At 43.2% G+C, this 13276-nt stretch overlaps 1 long non-coding RNA gene across 1 annotated transcript; it reads right to left on the reverse strand.

The window, feature by feature from the left end:
* Positions 1-6583: 6583 nt before the first annotated feature.
* On the reverse strand, positions 6584-8988 carry LOC309685259. Its single transcript, XR_014270415.1, has 3 exons — positions 8873-8988; positions 6689-6821; positions 6584-6601 (listed from the first exon to the last, which is right to left on the reverse strand). It is a non-coding gene; the product is annotated as an uncharacterized lncRNA (long non-coding RNA).
* Between the last annotated feature and the right edge of the window lie 4288 nt (positions 8989-13276).

Here is a 13276-nt window from a genome sequence, read left to right on the forward strand (position 1 = left end):
TTACAAATCTACAAACAAGAGAGCAGTGACTACTTTGTCCTCAATTCAGTGAAGGCAGACGAGCCAAAAGCAGGTGTTTACATCTAAATCAGGACAAAACAGTTATAACGAAAGCAGAAAAACCTTCCCCGTACTGCCACACGAATGACTGCAGAAGCTTTGTGACCGTCTCATGTACCCGCTGCCTTCTTCCCATCACAAATTTCCCGTCTACACCATAAGGGATTTACGTATTCCCAAGTCTGTAACCCTCTTCTCTACAGTGTCATCCTAAATCCCAAAGCCGAGACAGCTAAATAAGTGACTGCCCATTTAACTTCATCTCAAATGTGGGACACTGAAAAGCACTTTCTCTTACTTAAGACCGATCTATTTGTGGTACGCCTTCCCTTCAGTTTGCATTTCACTCCTAACTGTTACTAACGATTCATGGTGGATGTCTTCTGAAGAACTCATCAGCGCCAGCAGAAGTGAAAACAATGGGGAAGAACCTGGGACAACTGGAGAATCACTAGTTCTAATTTTCAGTCCATGTGAACAACCTTTCAAAATTCATATTTTACAAAGTTCAGATGGTAAAAAATGTAGTTTAAGAAAAAAAAAAAAGACTTTTAAGTAGCTTGAAGTATCTTGATGCTGAAATTAACTCATTACGGGGAATTCTGTTTATGTTAATAAGGAACAGAGAGTAAACGATCTCAGCACCTAAATCATTCCGACAATGAGTTTGGTTCCCACAGCATTTTGTCATTTGGTAAACGGCCCCCAGTATCGAAAAGCTGCACTCCCCAACTTTTTGTGTTGTCTTTAACAATTAAACGACTTCTTTTATTAAGTCAACTAAGAAACTTTTAAAGTTCTAACAAACCAAACGAATGTATGGTTATTTTAAAAAATAGTTTAGGCACTTTTGTTTTTCCTACTACAGCCCTCAAAGGCCCCAGTCTTGACGGGTTCTATTCGGTGTTAGAGGTCCACAAAACGCATAGGAGAAAAACAGAACTGCCCTTATGTAATGAGGCTTTAACTTGCGTTCACCAGCTAAAGAAACTGAGACCGTTTTGGGTGCCTTCCAATTGTCAGTAAGACAGGACTGTCCTCCATTTGCAAAGAGTTTTTCTGTTTTGTCGAAAATGGGAACATAGCTGACTTACATTCATTTCCTCAGTTTTAGGAAAATTGTTAGAAACAGTTATTTCTTCCTGCGGAAAAGGAATATTTCCTTCAACTTCAGCTGCTTCCTGCCTACATTCTTGGGGAAATCCATACACTTCTCCTCAAGGCGATTTCCTGAATGAGTACTGACCACATGCCAGTGTTAACTCACTTTCTTCCATGCAATATAAAGAAGTGTATTTCCCAAAGCTATGGGACAATGGGCACACGGCAATTTAATTAGAGCTAAGCTTCCCCTCTTCAAGACTGGTCCTAACGCGCTGCTTCCAAAAGGACTGTATATGCAATACTCACGCGCACACTGAAAATATTCCACAAGGTGAACGCAACAGTGTTTCCGTTAAATTCTTTGGTGGTTTCATTTCACACCAAGTTTACCGGCGTCTGGTGTGGTCGGTTGTTGTTGCTGGCTTTTTTAAAATACAAACCTTAACCACAGGAGGAGTCTCAGGTACATTCAGCTCTGATGCTCCCGCGAATTTCTTGTGTGAGATGGGACCACACATATTTGATCCAAAGGGGCTGGATGCCACGGATGAAGTAGGTGGTCTGCATGGGAACTGCCAGCTACAAGCCCGCACGGGAGAACACGAAGGAACGGGACGGCCCACCAAATCCAGCAATCTGGAAGATTCACAATTTAAAAGATGAAAAGTAATAAATAAATGGGGGGAAAAAAATCACGCTGCGGTCAAGAAATCTGACACGACACATAACAAAAACATTCCAGGAACAAGAAATACAGGTGAACCCTCCCTGTTCAGGTGATGTATCAGGCCCAAGAACAAGCTACAGGCATCTTCTAGTTTCTCAAGTATTTTGGTACATCTCATGCTTAATTTCCCAAACCACTGCCACTGAGGAGAGAGGAATCCCTTGCAAATTGCGCAAGTCAGGTCAGTCTCACGCCAGAAGAAATATCATCTGCATTGCAACACTGGCACCACTTCACATTCTCCCCTCACTTGTGTGCCCAAGTTGACCTTTTCTTTCACAGAGACAAAGCGGAATGCAAGCACTTGGAAAACACAGAAAGTCTACACACACACATCCATCCATCCACATACGAGAAGCAACACCTTTTGGAAAAATTCATGCTAGATCCACTATTCCTGGAACATTTTTGTGAAGATTTTGTAATTGGTGTCCCAGCAAACGCATCGCACAACTCTGCATCACGGGGAGTTGATGTTGTGGCTGGCGGTTCTGTAGCTCTAGGACTAGAATTACAAGGAAAATGTAACTGACTCCCATTCCCCTGAAGTCCACACATACCAGAATTCAAGTTTATTTGACCGTGCCACCCGTAGGAAAATCATCGGACAACCGCAAGCCTCTTTCCTGCTCATTAGAATTCTGCTTAAGTTGATGTAAAAAAGACAGAAACGAAGCAGCAACTGGGCAGGAAGCGGTAAAAGATTACTATTCGATCCCACGAGCAAGTCTATCAAAATCTGTACAACGGTACCTTAGTGGTAATCAAAGTTTTTGTGTCAGCCATCTTAAATTCTGTAAACACATTCACCATAATGGCAATGTGGTATGTATGTGTGTGTGTATATATTCATATATCTAAATGTATTTGCATAAGTGAGATTTTCATAGCAGAACTCTCTCTCTAAATACTCCTTATGAAGGACAGTTTCTCAAGTGTTCTATATTGTACGTGCAAAAAAGCCAAAGTTTTGTGCAGGTGCACCTTCCCTCCAAAACACTCACATAATGCAAATGGATTTTTCTCTCTCTCTCCACACATGTAGCTCAAGACTGTGACAAAAGGCTGCTTACCCATCGCGTTGGGAGAAACTGGGTTTCTGCTCATTTCCTTCCCAGAATTTTCTGATATTGGCCAATACGTGACTGAGGAAATTTTCTCTTTTACACACATTTCCCACATGAGCTTGTTTCGTTATTGTTGATAATGGCTTTGGTCTTGAGTCTGTAAAGCAAGAAGGGAAACATATCAGCCTTGTGTAATCAAAGTGACAGTGAGTTGTCCACTATATTCCCTCTCCTAAAAGTTACCTTCTCTTAATACCAATGAAGGCAAACGGTAAGGCTTGGCTCTCTCAACAGCCCGCTTCCTTTCAATTCGAGGAAGGATCTTGCCAGATTGGGCTACTGCAGAACTTCTGGCAACTTTAGAAAAAAAGAGAACAAAAAAGAAATGAATCAAAAATTTCAAACTCAAAAAATACGTCACCTTAAAAGAAGGCAAGAAGTATTACCTTCAGATGTCCAACGTTTAATGCATCCTCTCAGAAGTTCTGCAGAACCTGTCTGGACAGCAGCTGACAATACTGCTTCCACCTGCTCCTCCTAAACATAACAGACAGAATAAAATGAGAATCTTTCTTACTTTCAGCACCTGAACCATCAACGGTGAATGTTTGTTTCTAGCTGTATACTCAGTCAGACATCACAAAGTCAATTCGGAGACATGCGAGTCATTCCACATTCTTTGTCTTAATTTGAGCCACAGGCTGGACTGCTCCTTGGTCTGAGGAGCACAGTAACTTTTCCTCTGACATTTCAACTTACTGAAGGCTAATTCTGATCTTTAGATCCATGCCTCTGCAGTACAGGCTTCATGCACTGACTTCCAATTAGCTCTTTTCTGTAACATCCTCTGCCACTACCCATTACGCATTCCGTGCGTGTAAGGTTGCCATCAGGAGTGCAGGAAGGGTGAAAGGTTCCTCCACAAACTTTTACTTTGTTCTTTTGGGGGTTTTGTTTAGTTGGGTTTTTTAAAGACATTTAAAAGTATCTTTCCCTTCTAGGCAAAATCGTTACATTCCAAGGGATTTCTACACAGTGGAACACACATGTGATATTTCCATCTTTTTCTGAAAACTGGTTGCAGGCAAGGAAACACACCAAATGCTATTCACAGCGGCAAACAAAACTGCAAACCAAGCTTCTCGACCCTACTGCTGCAATTTGTCTCACTAACATTCCAAAGGAATCCCTGCTCAAATGCATAACAAGTCTCCGAACGGCACAGTCACAATCCAGCAAAGGCTATTAAAAAACAGACGGGCTGTTCATCACAAAGACTCCATCTCTCATGAAGCTCTTCAGATGAGAGAGAACGGTCGGTGCCAAAGGAAAACCTGTGACAGAGGGGGTGAAGTCACTATGGCGAGATAAAGGAGACAGAAGGCAGTGAGCGTCATGAGATAAAGGTGATGACGGTGTTGCAGCAACAAGAGGGCAGTCTAAGAGGAGTACGTTGGGCTACTGTAGCATGAGGCAAAGGCCGCAGAGGTGAAGATCTGCTTTCACCTGACACCAGTAATCCTTTACCACAGCTCTCTTCCTTGGAAGCAAACGGTCGTGTGTAGTGCAGCAAGCTGACGTTTGCAACAGCTCGCATCCCAGCGAGACACCCCCATCGTCAGCTACTGCACTAAACTTCATGCTTCGAGAAACTGATGGGGATGAAGGTTGCTCTGAGGGAAAGAGGCTTGATGTTGCGCGTGACCAGCACTGAGCGCACGCTTCCTTGTGCATGTCTGTGGCCCAGAATTAAGAGACGGGTCTCTAAAGACAAATCTCTTAGGGCTGTTCCCAGTCAAACTCCGTAGTTTGCGGCTAAGCATACTATTTCTTCTGCTAACTCCAGCCAACACTCGTATTTCAGGGCAACTGGCAAATAATACGAAAACCACGTTATCATGTCTTGTAGCCTCTCCAGCCCCGCCAAACCAGAGGGCTGTATCTCCCCCTTGATTCCCTCATATGCGCTCACCTGGCTCAAACTGGATGGCTGGACATCGACGAGTCTTGGAGACAGCAAGCCAGCTACCAGACACCTGTGGTAGCTCTCACCAATGGCTTCAGTCATTGAAGGGACAGATTTCTTCAAAAAATTCAAGGTCTGAAACATCAATCCAAAACTACTCATAAAGGCCGCATTGTTAGTCGGTCACTAAGGGCCTGGGTAACCGCTAAGAGAAATTATAGAAACGTCCCCTTAAACTGTCAGAAAGCCTGCATCAGGAATGTGCTTTGGCTTAGCCATCTGAGTAAGCGTTACTATGCCGAGTCTTAAAGACGGCAGCCAAACTAACAGTTACAGTTTATTTTAAAAATCCTGTGAAAGAAAAGAGCAGCCCTTGCAATGATTAAGTATTTTCTAGCTTCTCTCTCGATACACACGCCTTGCTTTTTCCCTGACCACTGACACAAAATGCATTCTATAGCAGCTAAACTAACACACAACTGTAAACCACGCTTTGGAAGATCCTTTCGATGCTTGTTTGTGCAGAAGCTGATCCATGTTGGAAATATTTAGCGAGCTGAAACTTAAGTCAACATTATTTGTCACAATCTGGGCAGTGGCTCGGAAGTTGCAATTGGGCCAAGTTTGGGAGAAAAAAAGTTTCCGTTCTTCTCAAACAGTTAAGTAATTTCTCATTTTCTCCATTCTGGCTCCCTTTTTTCCAGTTAATCGGGGATAAAAACTCTAACTCAAGACTATGCAGGCAGTTTGACCGATGGCTCGTAAAGAAGTAACAGCTTTCCCCGACTTCCACAACATTTCTGTTCTTGCTCCTAGAGCAACATTGCATTCCTTTCTAGACATCCAATCCCTGATCATGCTTCCACAGGAGACCGTGGTGGTTTTACAGTCCCAAGAGCAGACCTAAAGCATGAGCATTTGCATAAATCTGGTGACAGGCTACAATTGCAATTACGCGTGTGGATGGGCAGGAGGAGCATTAAATGGTCTCAGACACTGAAAGCAGTGCAACAGAAAGCTTAGAAAATGTCCACCTCGTGACATTCTCAACAGAGACAGAATAAAAGGTCACCTCCTTCTGGAAGCTGGTGCAAGTCATGTGAACAACTCCGGAGTTCAGCAAGCAGGTGCCATCTGCAGAAACAACAAACGTTTGACAACCTTCCAGACTCTCTCAGTTATGTTATGACCAGTTTACATTGTTTACATAGCAGTATCTGGAAAGATAGAACTGAGTACTTTGAGCTTCAGTTCCAAGTCATTTCCTTCTATAACCAGCACCACTTCACAGGCTACGTCACAAAAGCAGCAAAACTCCACAGACTGCCAGATATATTTCACAAGAGGAAATACCTCGTTAGTACAACGTCATCAGAGTTGGGTTGGGGGTGTGGGGGGTTGGGTTTGGTTTTTGTGTGACAGACAATGAACAAGAGAACCGAGAAATAGCATCTCATTTTAAGCTTATCGCTCTTAAAAGCACTGAAATACCTACCAAAAGTACAGGCACTCGGATTAAAAAACTGCTCCGGTGGTGGATAAAAAGGAGGAACTTCCCGACGTAGACTGCGCTCATGTACCAGAATATCCAAAAGGAGCTCGGGAGAAGTCATGCTTGTCACAGTCTCCAGTGACCACAAAGCAAAATAGGGGCAATCATGAAGGAACTCTTCTGGCCTTAAAGAAAACAAGGGCGTCAGCTAAACGCCGACATTCAAATGAATTATTTGCAGGGATATTGAAAGCAACTTAATAAAAATCTACCTTAGCGAGTCTGGCATTTGAGCATGATACCAGCTGTTAATGTCAAATACGCCCAAATAAGTAGATGGTTTGCCTTGACCGTATGTTTGCACTTGCCAACTGAAGACTGCTACACTGATGTCAGGATATATTGCTGTAAAAGAGAAGACATTGTTTTATTTGCAGAAAATAGGGTAGATCCGATATTTTTAAAACACCACTTTCGATTTTGGCTTAATTTTGTTCTATCACTCATGAAACACAACACTTACTAAGAGTAGTGAAAAAAATTACAGAGCAGCAAACATCTCTGCGACAGGTTTCAGTCATACTGCCCCTTTTGCTTGTTCAAATTGCATCCGTTCTAAGCAAAGTCAAATACACAATTATTAGCTAATTAAGTTCTCCGTACATGAAGAGCTGATCAAGACGTTTAGCTAGATGAACAGTTTAGCAAAAAAAGCATGCTAGGAACACATACATTGCGACTTTTAGAAAGCATACAAATAATTGTCGTATATGCTTGTCTCACACAGCTGGCATTATTCATTTCCAGCTTTGACTCAATGACGAGTTTTAAGAATAGCTCCTTTCCATGCATATTCCGAACGAAAGACCACAATTATCACACCAAATAAACAAAGAAACCCTGACAAACCAGAAATTGGAATAGAGATTTTAACATAAGCTATTCACAACATTCACACCTCCACACTTACACACACAACACCAGTTCTCTTAATCCAAAGGCATTTCAGATGAAGACCCTTAAGATCGTTGAGTCCAACCATTAACCTAACAGCGACAGGTCTCTTACGTACCTCCAGGGATGGTGACTCAACCATTTCCCTGGGCAGCCTGTTCCAACGCTTTACAACCTTTCCCGTGAAGAATTTGTTTCTAATACTCATTCTAAACCAGACCTGGCACAACTTGAGCTCATTTCCTCTCATCCTGTTACTTGGGACAAGAGACTGACCCCCACCTCACTACAGCCTCCTTTCAGGTAGCTGAAGAGAGCAAGAAGCTCTCCCCTCAGCCTTCTTTTCTGCAGGCTAAACAACCCCGGTTCCCTCAGCCGCTCATCGCAAGACTTGTGCTCTCCACCTCTCACCAGCTTCATTGCCCTTCTTTGGACATGCTCCAGCACCTCAAGGTCTTTCTTCCAGGGAGGGGCCCAAAACTGAACACGGTCTTCAAGCTGTGGCCTCACCAGTGCCGAGTACAGCAGGACAATCCCTTCCCGACTCCTGCCGGTCACACTATTTCTAAGACATGCCAGGATGCTATTGCTCTTCTTGGCCACCTGGGCACACTGTCGGCTCCTATTCAGCTGCCTGTCGACCAGCACCCCCAGGTCCTTTTCCACCAGGCAGCTTTCCAGCCACTCTTAGAATCATAGAGGAGCGACACCCGGGCACTTGACCCGACCTGGCCAACAAGTCGATTTCATACAACGAACATCACATTCGATATCAATTAGAAACTTTGCTGTGAAGTGCTCTCTCTCCCCTCGATGGCTGTGATCCTGAGAACTTCTTCCCCAAGCTTGTACTGTTGCATGGGGTTGTTATGACACAAGCGTAGGATCTGGCACTTGGCCTTTGTTGGACCTCAGACCATTGGCCTCAGTCCAGCCAGCCAGCCTGTCCACATCCCTCTGTGGAGCCTTCCTACCCTCAAGCGGATCAAGGCTCCCACTCAGCTTGGTGTCCTCTGAAAAATTCTTGAGGGTGCGCTCCATTCCTCTGTCCAGATCATTAATAAAGGTAGGTATTAAAGACATCAGGCCCCAGTACTGAGCCCTGGGGAACACCACCTGTGAGGGACTACCATCTGGAAGTAGACACGCAAACAGGTTTGAACAGGGCAAAAAGAGATTCAGATAACATTCCAAAGCAGTGGAGAGAATGATCTTATTGTTCCAAGGTGACAGCCGAAGGAATAAAATGCCTGACCAGCAGTATACAGATGACCCCACCATACATCGCTAGAGCATGTCAGCAAGCGTGAAAACTCACCTAGTTTTTACCTTAAAGAAGTCTCACATAACTTAAGCACACGGTTTGTCTTTTTCAATAATCCCAACAATCCAGTCTGTACAGATATTTAAGGCTTTCAGACCCTGTGGCCAGAACAGCATCCATTGCTTACATTCCAAACCCACGTATTTTAAAATAATCAAACACAGGCATCAGAACAAACCTTCAATAATGCTATCCTCTCTGTCAACAGGGCTGAGAAATTTTTCTACGGTCTGACAGCTGAGTAGTTTAATACTGCTGATCTGCCCTCTCAAGGGAAAGACTCCTCCCGTGAGATCTAAAGTGTACCTCTCGTCACAGTTTTTCAAACCCTGGGGAAACAACAGAAGAGACAAAGGGTCATTTTGAGATAAAAACATACATTATAGCTAAATATGAAAGACACTCTATATCTCATATAATAAGCATATTTTACCGTGTATATTTCCCATGAGCTTATTTGTGACAATAAATAGAAACTACAAATGACATGCAAGAGAATTCAGTGTCAAACCCCAACAGCTAAGTTTGGCGGTACAGACCAGGCACGTTTTCAAACTCTAGCATTTCCCTAACATCATTCAGATCTAAATGTGTTTTGCAGACTTCCTTGCAATGTCAAGGTTTCTTTATAAACCTAAATATATATCTACAAAGAGATATCTGAAATAACGCAGCACGCATGCACACAAAGCTCTTTCCTCCGTGTCTTGGTCACAGAACTGATGAAGTCAGAGAAGTCACGCCATCGCAGCAGCTAAAGCTCTGTCGAGAGGTATGATCTAGAGGCACATCGCCAGAGTGAACGCACATCCCTCGCTGGGAACTACGAGAACTTCTTACTGATGAACAATCTTCTTTCAAACCACATAAGCTCCTGCCACCTCCTCTTCTCATCTTGTCAGAGACTGATTAATGGGTGAATTGGGTGAAATGGGTGAATGGCCCTCAGGTCCTTCACCGAGCACAGCCAACAGCAAAAGGGGAAAACAGAGAGGACATGGGATGCACGTGGCCAAGGCATTTAGGATCACAAAGCACTACAGAGTAAGCAAACTGCTTTGAGATACACTGAAACCCCGGCAGGATTGTGTTCAACCCCTGATGCCACCAGTTGCTAAGTAAGCATTAACTAAAATGAACCGTCTTTCCAAACACAGCATTGCTTCGAACTGTCTGCTGTACGGTGCAAGACTGGGCGTACTGTGGACACCAAACAAAAAAACAACAAAAATCCACCACCACCAAACAAAAGCCAACCCAGAAACGGATCACACCACGTTCTACCCAAGTTTCCTAAAACTTTCCTAAATTAGCATGAAACAACACATTCCCATATGATCTCATAACATACATCTAATTCACCTGAGAAGAGGCAAGCTTTCTCTTCATAGTTCCAGGAAATGTTTCAAATAAATATCAAGGCTGTCTAAAACCAGTAATAATTACAAAAAATTATGGTTTTCACTCCTAAAAAAAATAACAGACGTGCAGAGGAGATGAGGAAAATGAAAACCATCTCTTTGAAAAACTGATGTGAAGCATAGGCAAAGAGCCTCATTTTTGGTACAGAATGAATGATCACTACACCCAATTTTAATAAAAGATGTTGTCCTGAACGAGACATCCACCACTCCAAAAGACAGTTTCATCAGGTAAAGTACTAAAACTCCAGAAACCTGTCAGAGACTAATTTTAAGAGCTAGAAATTTAGACTTTCGTTCATATATGAAGAGCCAGTCCTCCACAAAGAGGGCGCAGAGGGAAAGGGCAAAATAATACCAAAACAATTCCTGCCTAAGACAACTTCTGAAGCAAAGCAGTCTATTTGAAACTTCCCACACTGGGGCAAGCAAATCCCACTTAAGGAACTCCATTGTATGGAAGTGATGAAGGAGGGACTTTATTGACCAGTAAAACAGGAAGAGAGTTTTCAAATGAGATGCACTGGTCACACTCCGATATGGAAGTAGACGCTTTTCTGCCAGTGAGGATGGAAAGAAACTTGTCTCAGACAGCCGTGTAGGCAGACAGTCATGTGGTACCGACCAAGCTGTGATTCCAAGGAAGTGTTCTGGGACTAAAAGTGCCCACGGAAGAGTACAGATCCTGGCCTAATGCACCTTTTGGGGTTTGTCCTGTTGAGAATATGCAAGACAAAGGATCAAAATAGGAGGAAAGGCTTGCTCTGAATTAATATTACTTTCCCCTCAAAAAGGTTTTGGAAGACTTCCGAGCATACTACTGAGTAGAATTCTACATTACACAGATGCGCCCTATATCTGTTACATACCAGAGATATAATGATACCTCACCTGCATTTTAAACGCACCACCTTTGGAGCCAGCTTGTACATTGCTGTATTCTCTTCTGAACGAGTCATCCCACTGTTTACTGTATTTACATATTTTGCTGGCTCTGAGAGTGGATTCAATAGGTAACCCAGCCAAAGAGAAGAACAAGTTATCTTTACAGCTACAAGGTTTCAGGATCATCAACACGTAAGAGACGCTGTAGGTACATTTCATGTGAAGTACAGCTGACAGAGCTCAAAAGGAAACCAAGAAACTAAACCCAAAGATCAGCAAAGAAGAAACAGGTATAGATGACCGTCTTTGGAGAAAGGGAGACAGAGGGAAGCTTATTCAAGTCTGCAGGTTGGTTAAACAAAGCTATTCGAGGCCCTGTCTTTTCTTCCTACATGCCCTCAATTTGCTGTTTAAGAATAATTTTATTTGTAAAAGCTGCTTCCTCTTCAGGAATTGAATTGATAGGGGCTCTTTGCAGACGAATCTAGTTGCAACACACGACTGCAGCACAAAATTGTACGCCTTGTTTTCAAAAAGCATGCACAAAGGCCAGGCCCAAGAAGACTCAGCAAAAGACTACTTTTTTTCCAGTCAGCTCTGAATTTTGATGGTCAATATTAGCCCTGCGAACTCAGCTGATGCTCACCCACAGAAAATAACTCTTCTTTTCACACGCGTGCACATCTTACCTCATACATGACTTGTCCTGATGCCAAGCACTTTCTGTCACCAAATGTTAACTGCAACAGATGTAAACTCAGCGCATCACCTTCGCTGAAAAGGGTATCAATGAGGAAATTAGATTACAAAGATGCTTTATAATCCTCATAATCATTTCATTAGTTCTAGACCGACGTTTTCTTAATAGCACGCTCTTGCTGACAAGAAAAACACCGCTTCCCAAAACACGGTAACTGGCCACATTTAGCCACTAAAATACATAAGAGGACATTTTGGCACTAAAAGCTCCAAGGGCAAATGCTAACCATACATTTTGAAAGCTTTAATACGTTGCATGGACTAAAACTTGTTGGATAGACTTCTTCACAGCCAAGAGGTCTCGATCACAACTGCTTTAAAGTCAAACTTAAAAAGACTGTCGCTCTCGGAACGGCTGAGATGATGCTGAAAGAGAGAGAGATCTTTCTCCCCTTCCCTTACCACCAAAGTTCCGGTCCCTCTCCTGCACCCACTGCACCCTCCCGCATTCCGATGTGATGCAGTCATCCAGCAGGAAACCGTTGACTTCTCTGCTGAATCCTTCCCTCCAGGTGAGCTGAACTGGCTCACGAAGGCTCACTGGCTCACGACTGCCGAAGCTGGCACAAGGCAATCGCCAATACTGTCACCGCCCTCCTTTAGGGGCAGCGGGCTGTTGTATCGGCACCTTTAGTCTTCTAGATCTGCAGCCTCAGCTGCTTTTAACGGTATTTTAATACCATGCTGGGAGCATCAAACAAACCGTGAAGCAGTCAGCAAGAAACAAAAGGAAATCATTTAAGAATGCAAGCGCAAAAATGCAGCCACAGTTGCTTTGCCTTCTTTCCGAAGGCGGGAACTACCGGGTCCCTCTTCACATCTCTTAAAGCCTGTAAAAATGGCATTGTCAGCTTAAAACCTTCCCTACCTGACCGAATCTCCTGCATAGCTCAAGAAACAAAACAAATATACCTGTATCGACTGTATGCCGACAAACATATTAAAAAAAAAATAAAAATCAGTGGCTCACTGAAGTGACACTGAAGTGTTTATTCACCTTTCCTGTGTAGACTGAACAGCCCACAAGTAGCAACAATTGAGAGGATCATTCTCAGGCTCTTGAAAAGTGACAGCATAGACAGGAATCCTTCCTCCTTCAAGCTGAGAGTGGTGCCTACAACGTTAAAAAAAAAAAAAAAAGAAAAAGAAAAAAAGAAAAAGAAAAAAGAAAAGGTGAGCCTACTGGCCCTAACTGTTTGTAGAAGGGTAGCAGCTTCTTCCATGAAAAGAAGACCTTACGAGCTTATCCTCAAAGTACAGAAGGTCATACTTCCATCTCAAACAAGTGAGTCAAGGAAGAGACAACTGTATATGCAACAGTCAAGAGGTGAGGAAACTCCTGTCCAGCAAACGCAATAACCTGGGCTTATGTCCTCCTCTGCCTCAGGAGGAGGAACATCATAAAGGATTACTTCAGCAGCCAGGCAAAAGATTGCTCCTACTGTTGTAGCCTACTTCAATATTGAACTTCAGATGCAGCATATCTTCTGAACAAATTTAAAACAGTGCCAAACACA

Source organism: Vanellus vanellus (genome assembly GCF_965231255.1).
Source record: "Vanellus vanellus genome assembly, contig: HAP1_SCAFFOLD_36, whole genome shotgun sequence".
Lineage (NCBI taxonomy): Eukaryota > Metazoa > Chordata > Aves > Charadriiformes > Charadriidae > Vanellus > Vanellus vanellus.